Raw genomic sequence first — 15,207 nt, forward strand, 5'->3', positions numbered from 1 at the left:
ACATGATGTGGCTTAAACACACCAAAGTTATTCCAATAGTTGTCGGTGCACTTAGCGCAATTTCAAAGAAGTTATCCAACTATTTACACGCCGGCCTGGTTGACCGAGTGGTTAGCATATCCGCACTCCAGCCAAAAGGCTGCGGGTTCGAATCCCGCCGTGGGCTTGGATGTTATGATTGTCTGTGAAAGTACTTGTGGTGGTAGATGCCGTTGGTGTTAGCTGATGAAGGTTGGTGGAGTAGTGAGACAAAGAGTTGTAAAGTAGATGCCCTACCTCGATGAGTCTTTGAACTCCCTGTAAAAAAAACAGCACTATTTGGAAGAGTCCATATTTTACGACGCTACCTGACAGACTATTCTTAGATTCTTGGGTAGAATCTGAACTATTCTGTATCACCAGTCAAATTGTTGTTTAAATGATATCTAGTTTTTACTGTGTATCAATTATGTGAATAAATAATACTAATACTTCTACCACTACTAATAATAATAATTGTTATTTGTTTTAATTCACATTGTTCTAATTCACATGTTGTAATTCTAATTCACAGAATTCATAAACAAGGAACAAAATAATTTGTTCATTGTTTATGAATATATATATATATATATATTTTAATATGGATCCTATCGTCTCAAGGTCCTTAAAAATCCAAAGAGAAATACATGACATTAGTCTTTTATCAACAGCTTTATGAAGAGAGGAAAGAATCCGCTGCTCAGTCATCTCTCGACAATTTCATAAGAAAGCGCGAACGGTCAAATTAAATATTTCTTAAATATTTCTATTTTCTCATACTAAACTTATTATATTACTTTGCATTAATAATGGCATGCTGAAGTTCAATTTTTGTATGAATTCTGTGACTTAATCTAATAGAAATAACCTTTAAAACATGTTAATGTACCACTGTATTAACGAGTGAGGGAGGAGAGTAAATTCAACTGACGCAAAATTCTATTTATTTAAAGTTTGCGGAACATAACCCTCAATGAAGTCGAGGACTGCATGCATTAGTTTTTAGTGCCATGAAATAGCAGCAGTTGTCTTTCATACTTTTCCTGAAAAGTCTTAATTCGCTGATAGTTTGGAGTCACTCTCAGCAGAAACTAAAAGGAGGAAGCCTATTTGCCAACTTGTCGTTATGGCTAAATGAGTCCCGTTTACTCCTCTTGTGGAATAAAAAGCATAGGGGATCTGATTTTTATATATTTACATTTTTGTTTTAATAAAGTTTTAAATTTCAATGCATCCACACCCATTCTGGAAACTTATTCCACGCAAACACCATTTTTCATGAATAAAATCTATTTCAATCACACTCTACACTTCCACGGAATGATATCTTGTTCTCCTTTCACCCAAAACATTGTACAATAGCACCTGTACATCTGTCTCATAAATTCCTCTCATGAGCTAATCTTCCAGTCCTATATTTCCTTCTCTCATAAGGCTCTGAAGATTATTTTAATATTAATTTTTCGCTTGTGGACTCCCATGCATTTCCTTAACTCTTAGATATTCAGGAAACCAGATTTATGCATGCTTATCCAAATGTAGACTAATCAGTGTTGTACATAAAAGCAAAATTATGTTCTTAAATTTCAAATGTCAAGGTCCTTCTCAGTAGGGCCGCAACACTCTGGGAGACTTTCACGTGTACTGCAATGTACACGTGAAAGCGCACCCTAAACCCTAAACTTTATCTCGCTATTACTCTAATCCTTCACTTCCTGACTCACATAACTCAGTGTAGTACATTGAATTCCATTATCTCTGACCCAAGTGCAGAGCTTCATGCTTGGCAACATTAAAATGATATCCTTACTAATCAGTTGACTAACACAATATATGAATGATCACCCTCCCCACTTTTAAGATAGTTTTTAAAAATTTTAGAATTGTTTAAGAAAGAAATCTGTGAATTTTCTAGGAAATTTTTGTATTATTTATTTATTTATTTATTTTTATTTTTTTCTAAAATTCATAGAATTTTACATGAAATTCTATTTGTTCTTAGCTATAATTGAGCGAAAATTCCATATGTAGTATATAAAATATGGATTCTGGCGCACATTAAACAAAGTGAATAAAATCCAGAACGTGTAGCAAAACTAACAAAAGAAATGAGTTTTATATATTAATAAAAATGTCAGTTTAAAAAAAGTGCTAATAATTTAAATAACTTTATGCAGATTTATTCAAAGTGTTCATATCAGTACATTTTACTATTTTTGCTCTATGATCCTTTATAAATAAGATTAAAATTTACCTTTGTACCATAGTCCGTGTAGCTTTGTGAAAGTGGATTTTGCATCCATAGCGCTAGGCTGCGTGAATAAACCCAATCCCATTTCGAATCTAGTGGCCAGATATAAGAACTTTTGTAACCCGTTCTTTAACTGGCTACCTATTTATAGAAAGAAAGTAGAAAATAAACCGTAGAACCCACACTAGAGTCCATATTTGAGCCTGAAGTTTCTTCATGACTAGGCTACTTGTATGTAGAAGATAATGACTTTGATTTTAGTGAAGAACAAACTTTACGTGCAAACTTTGTTTTCTTACACTTGGATAAAGGATTAAACAAGAGTGTAATATTTTAGCATTTTTAATTTAATTTATAACCAAGTGAAAAAACTTTCTACAGGTTGGTAGTTTTTTATTATTGGCAGCTGTATCCTCTTCCAGATCAGTAGACTGTGTGGGAACAAATTCTTATTGATTTATGTGTAACCAATCTCTTATAGACTCTGTCTGTGTCTGCACAACAGATTCAATAATTGATTGATGTTTCAATATTCTAAAGGCCCTTCTATAAAGAGCCTGAATGAATGATACGTAAGAAAGGGTTCTAATTATGATCCTCATATTCGTTTCATTGTGTGCAGTTAAGTTTCATATTTATAATGAATTTTAGCTGTAGCTGACTTTTATTTTATGAGCTATAGCTATTTATTATTTTAATTATTGGTGATTGTTGTTTTTCCTGCAGTCAATTTCATTCTTAATAAATGGATAAAGTTGAAACTTGTTAATGCTTTCTAAGCAGAACAGTAGTATAAGGCATAGAATTGTAGAGGAGTGTTCTTTCTCAATTGGTAAGGAAATTTTAAAGCTCAAACTATTTTAAACAAAAAGCTTAAAAAGGAAAATGAATAAACAAAAAAGCGGTTATTTAACAGATTTAAATGCACATGACTACACTATAGATATATTTAGATTTTGCATAAAAAAATTAAAACTTTTAACAAGAATCAAATTAGCATTCAAAATTACAGGAGGAGGAGTGGATTGTTTTCTTAATTATAACAGATAAACTGCAAGGTGGAAAAATTAAGAAACTGTAATAACCAGATAGTTACCACTTTAGATCCGTTACTAAAAAGAAGAACAAATGATAATGGTTATGTCCAAAAGAATGATTCACTATTTTTAATTCATAAAAAATGAGTATCTAGGTAGGCATTCTTCTCAGTGAGTGAGTTCCAGAAAGCAAATCCATGATCAGGATTAAAACAGCAAGTCAAGTTAAAACCTCCAAATCATGAAATGTATATAACTAAAACTCATAATTTTATGATTCATAATTCTTATTTTAGCTACAATGGGAACAGGTGGTCCAGGTGATGTTGCCAGCTAGGCTACTAAGAAAGTATTAGATATCTGGCTCTGATTGCAAAATAATAAAAATATATCTGCTAACGCCTTTAGATTTAGTTTTGAGGATTAAAGTACAAGGACGTTCAGTTCTAACTAAATTTTGGAAACTGATAGCAGCCAAACTTCACCCTTGACCAATCACAGATAGCTGTGGCACACTTACACTATTTCAGGAGAATAATACATAGTGTTACAGTGTTACAGTTAGGAAAAACAATATAGCGGCAGTTGTCCACCTTACTCTTCCCCAGATACCATTTTAAATCATTGATAGTATTGGACCAGCTATCTGTGATTGGCTAAGGCTGGAGATTGTTTTCCCCCCAGTTTCCAAAAATTCCTTTGGATTAGGCATTGGTAGTTTAATTAAAGGATTGCATATGCTGCACCGCTTAGAAAGAGAAACACTAAAATCTAAGAAAAATGAACACAAATTTAACAGAATTCATCGACTTATAGCCATGTGCATATTGGAGAACATATACAATATCTTTCGAAGATGCTTGCCTTATTGCTGAAATAATGCAGATTTCCTTGAAAAAAGAGAATTCCGCCTTATATATGAAATCTCTTGAATAAACCACAGTAATGTTAATATCGATCCCAAACGCTTTGAACTTATGCTTCACTACTGTAAATAGACACCCATCTAAGAAAATATATATTTAGGAGAAGGATTATGTATACCCCGTCAGGAGTAAAACAGTGGGAACATCGGTTTTTTTTTTTATTGTCTATTATAAACATCCCGTTATAGAAGAACGTGCATTTAAATTACTTCCCCTATTCACTATTAGGAACTAGAACTCAGCATTTCTCTAATCCAAAGACTTCAGCAATTTGCAGTGGCTGTAAAATTACTGCAAGTGGCATAAAAACCAAACAACCCCGTTAACAGAGTAAGCAAGAAATCTTGTGAGTATCCCTATTCTGGAGTGATGTGAAATTAAGTTCTGTTCGGTTAAGGTGAGTCTACAACAGCAAAATAAATAAATAAAATAAGCAGATCATTTTGATTAAAAAAGTGATTGTGAATGAACATGTAGAAATAAGCTACAGAAATATTAAATAGGAGTTATAGGAATACTTGCAGAAAATCTAAACTCTATTCTGTGGAAAAAAGGTATTAGGAATAATAATAATAATAATAATAATAATAAAAAAGAACCACAAAAAGGACAATATCTAAACAGGGATCAACAAAAAGGGAATTTTTATCAGCTGCCAAAAGCAGACTGCAGCTGAACGAAGGCTCCATCACTTTAGGATCAACCTTGTTGGACTTGGAAAAACAAGACAATACCTATACAGAATCCACATTCTGAAATCACCATTCTGCTTTTGTCTTCCACACGTTCGACAGACTGTTGATTACTGGCTTTTTGATTGGAAGTTATTTGATTCTATCTTGATGCCTCTAATATATCTTCACTTCAGAAGACGCTGACCGGTGTCAAATAGGCGTATTCTAAATTATTTACTATTTCTAATAGGTCTTATTTCCAATCGCTGTAACTTAAACGAAATAAAAAAAAAACGAAACTGTAAATGAATTAACAACATGATAAGTAACATGTGACATGATTCATAATGTCAGAACTATCATCATCTTCTTCATCTGCTTAAGGTGGCTTCAGGCTATCGTGAACAATAACATTCCAGTCCAGTCTATTGACAACCAAGTTATCAAGTTATTTAAACTTATGGAAGAGTTCAGACAGACCACTAAAATTTATCTGCCTTGCATAGTCTACTGCTTTTATGTAGGTTTTCAATCTTGTACTCTCAGTTTATTATCTGTATATGTACTATATCATCTACATATTTTCTTGTAAACAATAGCGACAGCATCCAATGGGAAAACATCAAGTTGATGCATAGATCGATATATAAACATTTATACAAAGAAAGTGCTAAAGCCCTACTTCATTGACCTAACCTCAATTGTAACGACAGCCTCACTATTCAAAAGTGTGAGAAATTGTTTTCCTCAATTGTATTAAATAAATTGGTAATCTCTTATATTATTTTTAACTAATTTAATTATTTTCAGCTCATTAGTTTTAATCCATGAACACGCTACTGTATACATGGAGAAATTCTACTTTAACGCATGCGCTCTACCGTTTCTTTATTCACTGCATATTGTCGTTCGTTATTTGTACTGATGATGTTTTAAGATATGTAAGATGAAATATTTACATAATAAATTTTTGTTTACTGTGGCATACGTATTATTCTATATTTGCATATTTTATATGATGTAAATTTTGTCCATTCACAGTTATTTCCATGTTTTCTGGAAATAGGATCTTACCAGATGTTCCAGACAACTATGGTGAAAGTGGACATCCTGCATGATACTTTTCTCTTTACTGGTATTGCAGAGGTTTCAAGTACTCGAAGTTTTATTGTTGCCATGTATTTGTATAGTACTGGAGGATATGATATACTGTAATTTTTTCTCTTTTATTTTTTGTTCCAAAATTTCAAGCAATTTATTTTTGCTTATTGAGTCAAATATCTTCAAGTCTATCAAGCAGGCCATAATTAATGAACATAGCCATAATTAAAGAAGAGGCATTCAGAACCCTGTAACGAAAAATATATTGGAAAAAATTCAACCAAACTCGGTGCAAGTACACTCTGAAACATGGTTTTTGATTTACAGAAGATAATAAATAGTACACGATTCTGCCACTAGGGGAAATTTGACTTCCCAATAGTGTATCGCGATCGACGAACATGGGTAAATGTGGCGATCTTAGCGACTTTGATCGTGGACGTGTTATCGGCAAAAGACAGATGAATCATTCTATCGCCCAAGTGGTAAGAACCCTAGGGTTCTCGAGGGCAACCTTATCAAGGATTTTCCACGAATATACCCTCAACGGACGTACCAGCGCCTAGCGAGCAAGTGGTGGCCGACCACACGCCATCCATTGATGACCGGGATCGACATAGACCAACTGCAGGGCAACGGCGGCACTAATCACATCCGCTTGTTGGAGGTCCAAGCAGCTTCAGTGAGCGAACAGCATGGGGATAACACTCCCCCCCTTCCTTTAAACATCAGTGTTTCATCACTCAAAATGCTAATCAGCTAGAGAATACACTTAATAGACAAAATTCAGTGGGCTTAGCCTCATAACCTCAGTGGCTTTGCCCTTAACTCAGGCCAACATCTAACAGCAAAAAACGGAGTGAAGCCGATTGGCATCTGGGACATCCATATTACAAAATCCCAAAATGTGGGAGTGGGAATACATATTTAATTGGAACTAACGAAAACTCTGATTGATCCAATAAATTCTCAACAAAGCACAAAATCATGGTTATCACTGTTGGCATCTTTCTCCTTGCGTGATCGATTTCAAAGACACATACAGTAATTTATATTAGTGTTTTTATAGCTTTTGAAATAATTAGCTTACACAATTTTTTGAAAATTGAATATAAAAAATTCAGCTAACACCTTTTTATTCCCGTATATATACAGGGAATAGGCGAGGCCGTTTTTAGCCCTACCTAACTATATATCAGTCATTTATCATTTTAATTGCACTTCACAATAATACAGTACATTTAACTGGCGCTTAGTATTGTTAAATATTCCTAGAGGGCTCTGTGTTATTTAAAACAGCGGAAATGTCCATGGCGGGTGATATGTTGCATGGTTGTGTAGGTAGCAAAGCATCATGTTTTTAAAAAATAAAATGTGAAGTATGAACATTTGTGTTACGCTGCTCAGCATAGGATAATTAATGAAATACAAGTTGATTCTGAAATCATAGGAATAAATTACTGTAAATATCTGGGATTATCTCAGCAGTGGTGTAGTTATGAGTCATCTTATGTGACAAAATTGTTTACATCAGGTAAGTGTGTTTAAGAGTTAGGATAGGAAAACTCATGATAAATGTCACTGTGTATTGTGAAATTAAGGTTTGTGTAGATTCTCTTTTAATTAATTTCTTGCACAGGTGCGACACCTTGACGCAAGAAAATTATTGATTGCTTGGTTAATAAGAATCATGCACATGCACTGCAAAAGTGTAGCGAAACTGTGTATCACACACATATACACAATGTAAATGACTATTTGTTTATATTGCCCATAAATTGAAAGGAAATATTAACTGCATGCGTAAAAATGAATAAATGAAACTTAATGACGTAGTAAAAAAAATCACTGCTTTAGTTAATCACTTTTTAGTGGATGATTGGTAAGGATATGCCAATGACAAACATCACAGGAAATATTTTTATTCCAGTAAGGAAACTGAGTACTCACAAAACAAAGGGTGTGGGGGAGGAGGTATTCTGTTTTCTTGAAAAATTAATTATTTTTTTCCCCAAGTAATTTTATCTATTGCCATTAAACCATATGTATATCTTCTTCAGCAGCTTAAGTGATCATTTGCTGCTATCATAAGTTTCTCCATCTGTCTCCATCACTGCAACTGGTGTGAAGTACTCATCCAGTTGTCTTAGGTCTTGGATGACCACATCCATCCATCTTGTTCAGGGTCTTTTCTAGTTAGTTTTATTTGCAAGGACTCATCTGATCACCTGTCATCTGCTTTCCAAACATTGCCAAACCACTGAGTTCTCTTCCTTATCAATGGCAATGTTAAGTCTTTGGAATGGTTTTTGTAGTTCCTCTTGATGTTTTTATTCATACAGTACAGTACAGTATTTTGATTGTAGGATGTCTCCAAAAATATTTCTCAGTAAGCTTTTGTTTCAAATGTAATAAGTTTTCTATCATCTCCCTTTTGTAGTTTACAACTACAGATTAATATTGGCTTAGATAAATTAAACTGAGTTTATATTTGTATTTATTTGATAATATTCTGGATATTAGGAGTTGTATGATTACAAAATATCCATGATTGCCATTCTCAGTTCTGTCCTCTGTCTTGATGCATATCATTATTTCATTATATTATTTTGTTAATGTTCACTCCTAGATATTTAAAATTACTAATGTGATCTAAGATATAAGTATCAACAACCTGGTTCCAAACTGTTGAACATTGAAGTGCACTTATATTTAGTCTGTTTTTTTTTTTTTTAGTTAAATTATGAAAAGACCAACAGGCTTGCTTTCTTAATTAAATTAGATTTAATATCTATGACACCACAAGACAGTAGAATCCTTTAATATTCATTTCCATTCACCTTTTGTTTAATTACATCTCTAATGACTTTTTTTCCAGTTTTAGGGTTGAACAGAGGCAGTGAGAAAGAATTTCCTTGGCAAAATTATGATTTGTTGTTGCACTTTCCTATGAAGAAATCACACTGATATCTCTGATGATGATGATTGAATCATTATAGATAGAGCAAGCCCCCATAGTGCAATTGGAAAAGACTTGAGTTTGATTCTTATTGTAAGGAGAGGAATCTTGATATGGGCTTTTTCAAATGAAAGTCAGTTAGTCAATTTGGTACAGATGTAGCAGGGTTTTTCTTCCAGAAACAGGTTTTTTTTGTCCCACATACGGGCAAATCAGATCTAGTATACACGCACACAATTTATAGGCATCTACTATTAATGGTAAATGACACTGTGTATAGTTGGATTGTGTATTCTGTGTAGATGGAAGATTAAGTAGTGTTATGTGGAATGCCCTTTCATTATGAATCTTTGGAAATATCATGTAATACTAATAAAAATAGTATATTTTCTGTCAAATGTGAGAGAGAGAGAGAGAAATACCTGTATATTATTACCCAGGGCCGGCGGAAGCGGGCATACTGGCACCGCTACGAAGTGGGCGGCGCTGCCGGGGCACGGTTCATAAGTTCATTTTTAAGAAACAATATTTTTATCATAAAAACAAAAAATTCTTAGAATGATCAGTATTAAAATAAATAAGGCTGGATACACTGAATAAAAAAAAAAATTGAATATTGCCGCCTCTTTAATCAGCCGGATGTTTTGTAACAATTTTGCAGCGAGAGCAGGCTAAACTTGCTTGCAGAATGTTGTGTGTACTGCAGTCTATCTAAAGTGAAACGGTGAACGGTTTTAATGTGCAGAAACGAATTTTCGTACAAAACATTTGTTGCTAGTTAGCCAGTCATGGTACACTTCTCAGTAGGCTACTGACAGCAGTGCAGTGCGGACTATTATTTCGTCTCTGTGTCATGTTGTGTAATAATTTCTTGTGGGTATAAAATAGAAATGGAATCAAAAATTAAAAAAAAGTTATCCGGTGCACAAAATCGTAAACGTCATGCTGCGAAAGAAGCAGTTATTAAAAAACAAACTGGGGCCCTTAATAAATTTGTTAACATATTAAAATATTCTGATGCAGATTGTAACCAACTCGATACATCAGAAATCAGAGTTGAAGAACCATGCACATCATCCAGTTTGCATGAAAGTACTATTACAACTATGGAACAAGATAACAAGACACATGATTTAAGTGAAAAAAACAGTTAGGAGAAGATTTAGTTGTAGTTGACCACGAAACTAACTCATTGTTAGTCTCTGTAAATTTAGAAGATCCAGGTGAATGGGGAAATATTGATGAAAAATTACAAGTTGTTTTAATTGAAATGGGACCTGTTCAAAAGAAAAATATAATATATCCCAGAGATACATATGGTTGTAAATTTGGCAACAGGTATTATAATAGAAAAATGGAAAACGGGGAGCTCGTGCCAAGAACATGGCTCATTTATTCCGAAACTCTAAATTCTGTTTTTTGCTTTTGTTGCAAACTTTCCGCACCTACTGAATCAAGTAGTCTTGTAGAAGGTTATAACGATTGGAGAAATGTAAGTACAACTTTGCATAGACATGAGACTAGTTTAACTCGCATTAAAAATTTCTTAAAATGGAAGGAACTTGATAAAAATTTAATAATCAAAACTACTATTGATTGCCAGATCAATAGTAGTTTTTGATATTTCATACATGCTCAAAGCATGTATGAAATGGAAAAGAAACATTGGATGAGTGTTTTAGAATGCTTGATTGAAATTATAAAATTCCTTGGTAGCCAAAGTTAGCTTTTCGCGGATCATCTGATAAATTATATGAAAGGAATAACGGCAATTTTTTAAAATTAGTCGAATTGTTTGCGAAGTTTGATCCCGTTATAGAAAAATCATGTTGAAAGGGCCCTACATCGAAAACAATAGAGTATACTATTTGAGTAAAGAAAGACAAAATGAAATATTGGAAACTTTAAGTAACGCAATCAGGGATACAATTTTATTATTAATTCAAAAATCTAAATATTATTCCATAATTTTAGACTGCACACCTGATGCAAGTAAAACAGAACAAATGACCATTATTATTCGCTTTGTTTCCTGTGACAATGGAATTGTCAAGATCAGGGAAAACGTTTTAGGTTTTATAGATATATCAGATTCGAACGGACGTGGTTTATGTGCAACAATAATGGAACAACTGGAAAAATGGAACATCCCCATTGAAGACATGCTAGGTCAAGGGTATGACAATGCGGCAAATACGAAAGGGGAAAAAATATGGGCTCCAAAATTTCCTTTTGAACAAAAATCCTCGAGCTATTTACATGCCATGTGCTGCTCATATTCTAAATTTAATCATTAACGATGCAGTCAAAGTGAATGCGGATACAATTAGTTTCTTTGCAATTATTCAAGAAATATAAAATTTCTTTTCATTCTCTTACAAACGTTTGGTAATCCTTTTAAAGTTCATAAAAAAATTAACATCAAAACAGCCATTAGAAACGCGATAGGAAAGTAAAATTAATGCAATCTGCCCTCTACAATATCAGTTAGGAGAAATTTACGATGCACTTTTTGAAATTTTAAATAATGAAAATTTTAATAAAGAAACTCAGCATGAAGCAAACATTATGTGCTGCAAACATTATAAAGGACTACAAATGTATTTGCTCTCTTATAATTTGGCATGATTTACTTAACAGAATAAACCTGTGAGTAAAATGCTTCAAGACAAAAATATAATAAATTTAGTTTAATTCTTTATCCAAGTGTGAGCAAACAAAGTTTGCGCCTGAAAGTATCTTCAGGACTGGGGTAAGGTGGTACAACACCAGGGCACTCCTTGCAAAGGTGGAGCAAGCTACCAGCACTCCTATCTCAGTATCTCCCATAATGCAAAGCACATCTTGCGGATATGTCTAATGTTATGCATTAAGGGAAGGGCCACAACCCAGACTAGTTTCGACCTTTATTGAGGTCTCTTCAGTGGGAGCCAGGCGCAAGTGGAGATACCATTTTGACCATTGACATTACTGACAGGATGGGTGAAGCACAAATGCTTTTCATTGATCGGTTGAGAGAAGAATAGCCTTCGGTCTTTTGTGTTTGTAGTAATCAGTCTCATTGTAATTGACAGCTTGCATGATTAGTGGGTTTGAATGTGAACTTGACTTCACGAAGAATTTTTCTGCAAGATCACGAAGAAGGGAGGAGATGTATGGAGTGCCGGTTTCTCGGTGAATTTCTGATGAACCACGGTGCATCCAGGATCATCCTAAGGCATTTGTTTTGGATTCTCTGTAATTTTGAAATGTTTGATCTTGAAGTGTGACTCCATGCTGGTGAGGAGTAGGTAATGACTGGTTGTATTACCATCCGGTAAAGAAGCAATTTATTATGTAGGTTCAATTTGCTCTTGCGGTTGATCAATGGGTAGAGCTGAGCTATGACTTTGGAAGATTTGGAGCAAATGAGATTGATGTGTTTGTTGAAAAGGAGTTTCTTATCCATCAATACCCCAAGATATTTGGTCTCTGATTGCCATGGGATCTTTTGACCAGAGAGCAGGATGTCTTCTTTGTTGCGGATCTTTCTTCTTGAAAACATCATGGCTGAGCTTTTGAGGGAGTTTACTTGAATTCTCCAGTTGGTGAACCAGTTTGCTAGCTCATTGATACTTCCTTGGAGTCTAGTGATAGCTAGGTGTGGGCTGAGCGATCTAGCTAGAATAGCGGTGTCGTCGGCATAAAGAGCCGTAGTAGTTGTTTTTGGGTTGAGAGGAATATCTGCCATGTAAGTTGTGAAAAGTATTGGGGCCAGAAGAGAACCTTGAGGTACTCCCGCCAGGATTTTGTGCCTTCTAGAAACAATTCGTTGAGTTTTACTTGCATGTATCTTTCATTGATATATGAATATATGAGTTTCACTAGTTTAATTGGAATATTGTTTTCAATTAGTTTGAAGATAAGGCCTTGATGCCAGACCTTATCAAAGGTCTTGGCAACATCCAAAAATACAGCAGCAGTATGAAGGTGCCAGTTAAATTAATGAGTGATATGTTCTGTTAGTCGGTGAATTTGTTGCACCGTGTTGTGAGCTTTGCAAAACCCAAATTGCTCATTTGGGATTATTTTCTGTTGGTCCACTGCTGATTGTAATCTTGATAGGATGACCTTTTCTATTACTCTGTCAAGACAGGAAAGAAGACTGATGGGCCTGTAGCTTTGGGGAAGTTGTGGGTTATTACCAGGTTTTTTCAGAGGTATAATGTCCGCGATTTTCCAATCAGAGGGAAAGTATTGGAATCTTAAAATGGAATTGGTAATATTAACTAGATGAATTATGGCTTTCCGTGGGAGTAGCTTTATTATTCTATTGGTAATGCCGTCAAAGTGGAGATACCAGGCAGAAGCATTAGCATGTCATCTCTACCTATAGGAGTTGCCAAATGGTGTGCCACCCTTTTTTAATAAATTACTCTGGATTTAGAGAAAGATGTAGAAAGTTTATTTTTCACTTAGTTAGAGTATAATAAATTTAGTTTAATCCTTTATCCAAGTGTGAGCAAACAAAGTTTGCGCCTGAAAGTAACTTCAGGACTGGGGTAAGGTGGTACAACACTAGGGCACTCCTTGCAGAGGTGGAGCAAGCTACCAACACTCCTATCTCAGTATCTCCCATAATGCAAAACACATCTCCTTGCGGATATGTCTAATGTTATGCATTAAGGGAAGGGCCACACCCAGACTAGTTTCGACCTTTATTGAGGTCATCTTTACCTATAGGAGTTAACTTGGTTCACCTTTGCTACGAGTTTCCCAGTGTTGTACCACCTTACCCCCAGTCCTGAAGATACTTTCAGGCGCAAACTTTGTTTGCTCACACTTGGATAAAGGATTAAACTAAATTTATTATACTCTAACCAAGTGACAAATAAACTTTCAAGACAAAAATATGAACATTACACTTGCTTTACAATCTATCGAAAACTTAAAAAAAAATATTCTTACAGGAGTATCGATCAGATAAAAATTTTAAAGAAGTTCTAAAAACGGCAAAAGAACTGAGTGAAGAGGTGGATAGAGAACAAGAGTTTAAAACTGGTAGGGAAGTTCAATGACAAAAATAGACACGACAATATGACTACAAGCATCATGACAAAACGCCACAATTGCCGGAAGATAAATTTAGAGTGAATGTGTTTTATACACTTCTAGACATTGCAATGTGTTCGTTAATAGAACGTTTTGAACAACTGAAAACATATTATGATAATTTCAATTTATTGTATAGATTACTACAAATTAATAACGAAGATTTACGAAAAAATTGTGACGATTTAGAGATTCTCTTGATGGACGGCGACAATAAAGACGTAAATGCAATAGAACTATATGACGAGTTATGTACTTTCCGGGATATTTTTCGAAAGGATAATTTAAATATTCAAAACCCTTTTGATATTCTTAATTTTATTGTGTCCAATAATTTATCTTTCCCTAACTTTTCAATTGCTTTAAGAATACTATTAACCTTACCTGTTAGTGTAGCGAGCGATGAATGTTCCTTTTCCAAGTTGAAATTGATTAAAACCTACTTAAGAACAAGTATGTCACAAAAAAGGCTTGTTAGTTTGGTGTTAATAGTATTGAAAATGATATATGTGCGGAATTAGACGTTAAGACCATTATTTCTAATTTTGTGAATATGAAATCATAAATCCTAAAATTTTAATTTAAAAAATTTCAAGTATATTTATGTAATTTAATTTATTTTCTTTTATTCTGTAAAGATATTATTTTTTAAATACATTATATTAAATGTTCTAATTATTTCTGAATTATTTTCTTATTTTCTCATCTATCTTGAGTTTCTTTTATTTTCCTAAAAGATAGTTCCACTTATAAAAAATTATTAAAAAATTTTTACAGGTTACTAAGAATTTACTAACTTGTAAAATGAAAGAATTTTTTAAACTTTAGTTCAAATAAATTTTAACTTTAATTAAAATTCATTTTAATTTTGTTAGCGATTCGGGTCGGTGAGAAGGCTATAATTCCTGTTTCATTATATTCAACGATTAAAATGAAGTAGCTTTGTCAAAATTTGCTTTAACTTTTAAGAATTTTTTGAATATTTGGGTTTTTAACGATTATCCTGTCTGGTCAACACCCCCGGTTCGTTACATTTAGCGAACCAACGTGTGGCTGTTCTGTCAAAATTTATTTAAGAAATTTCAAATAATTAAATTTTTATTATCGTAAACTATACACACCCAGATCGTTACAGGAGCACTTAGAT

General features: G+C 33.8%; 1 protein-coding gene across 2 annotated transcripts in view; it reads left to right on the forward strand.

The window, feature by feature from the left end:
• Nucleotides 1–7,309: 7,309 nt before the first annotated feature.
• The window catches only part of LOC150095583 (rho family-interacting cell polarization regulator 2-like), a 327,613-nt gene continuing 319,715 nt past the window's right edge, over nucleotides 7,310–15,207 (forward strand). For both annotated transcript variants that reach the window (XM_090410002.1, XM_090410003.1), the window contains exon 1: nucleotides 7,310–7,544. The gene's annotated coding sequence lies outside the window, so the exon portion shown is untranslated. The remainder of the gene's footprint in view (nucleotides 7,545–15,207) is intronic.

Source organism: Typopeltis vanoorti, chromosome 20 (genome assembly GCF_054136105.1).
Source record: "Typopeltis vanoorti isolate ZY-2024b chromosome 20, IOZ_Tvanoo_1.0, whole genome shotgun sequence".
Classification (NCBI taxonomy): Eukaryota; Metazoa; Arthropoda; class Arachnida; order Uropygi; family Thelyphonidae; genus Typopeltis; species Typopeltis vanoorti.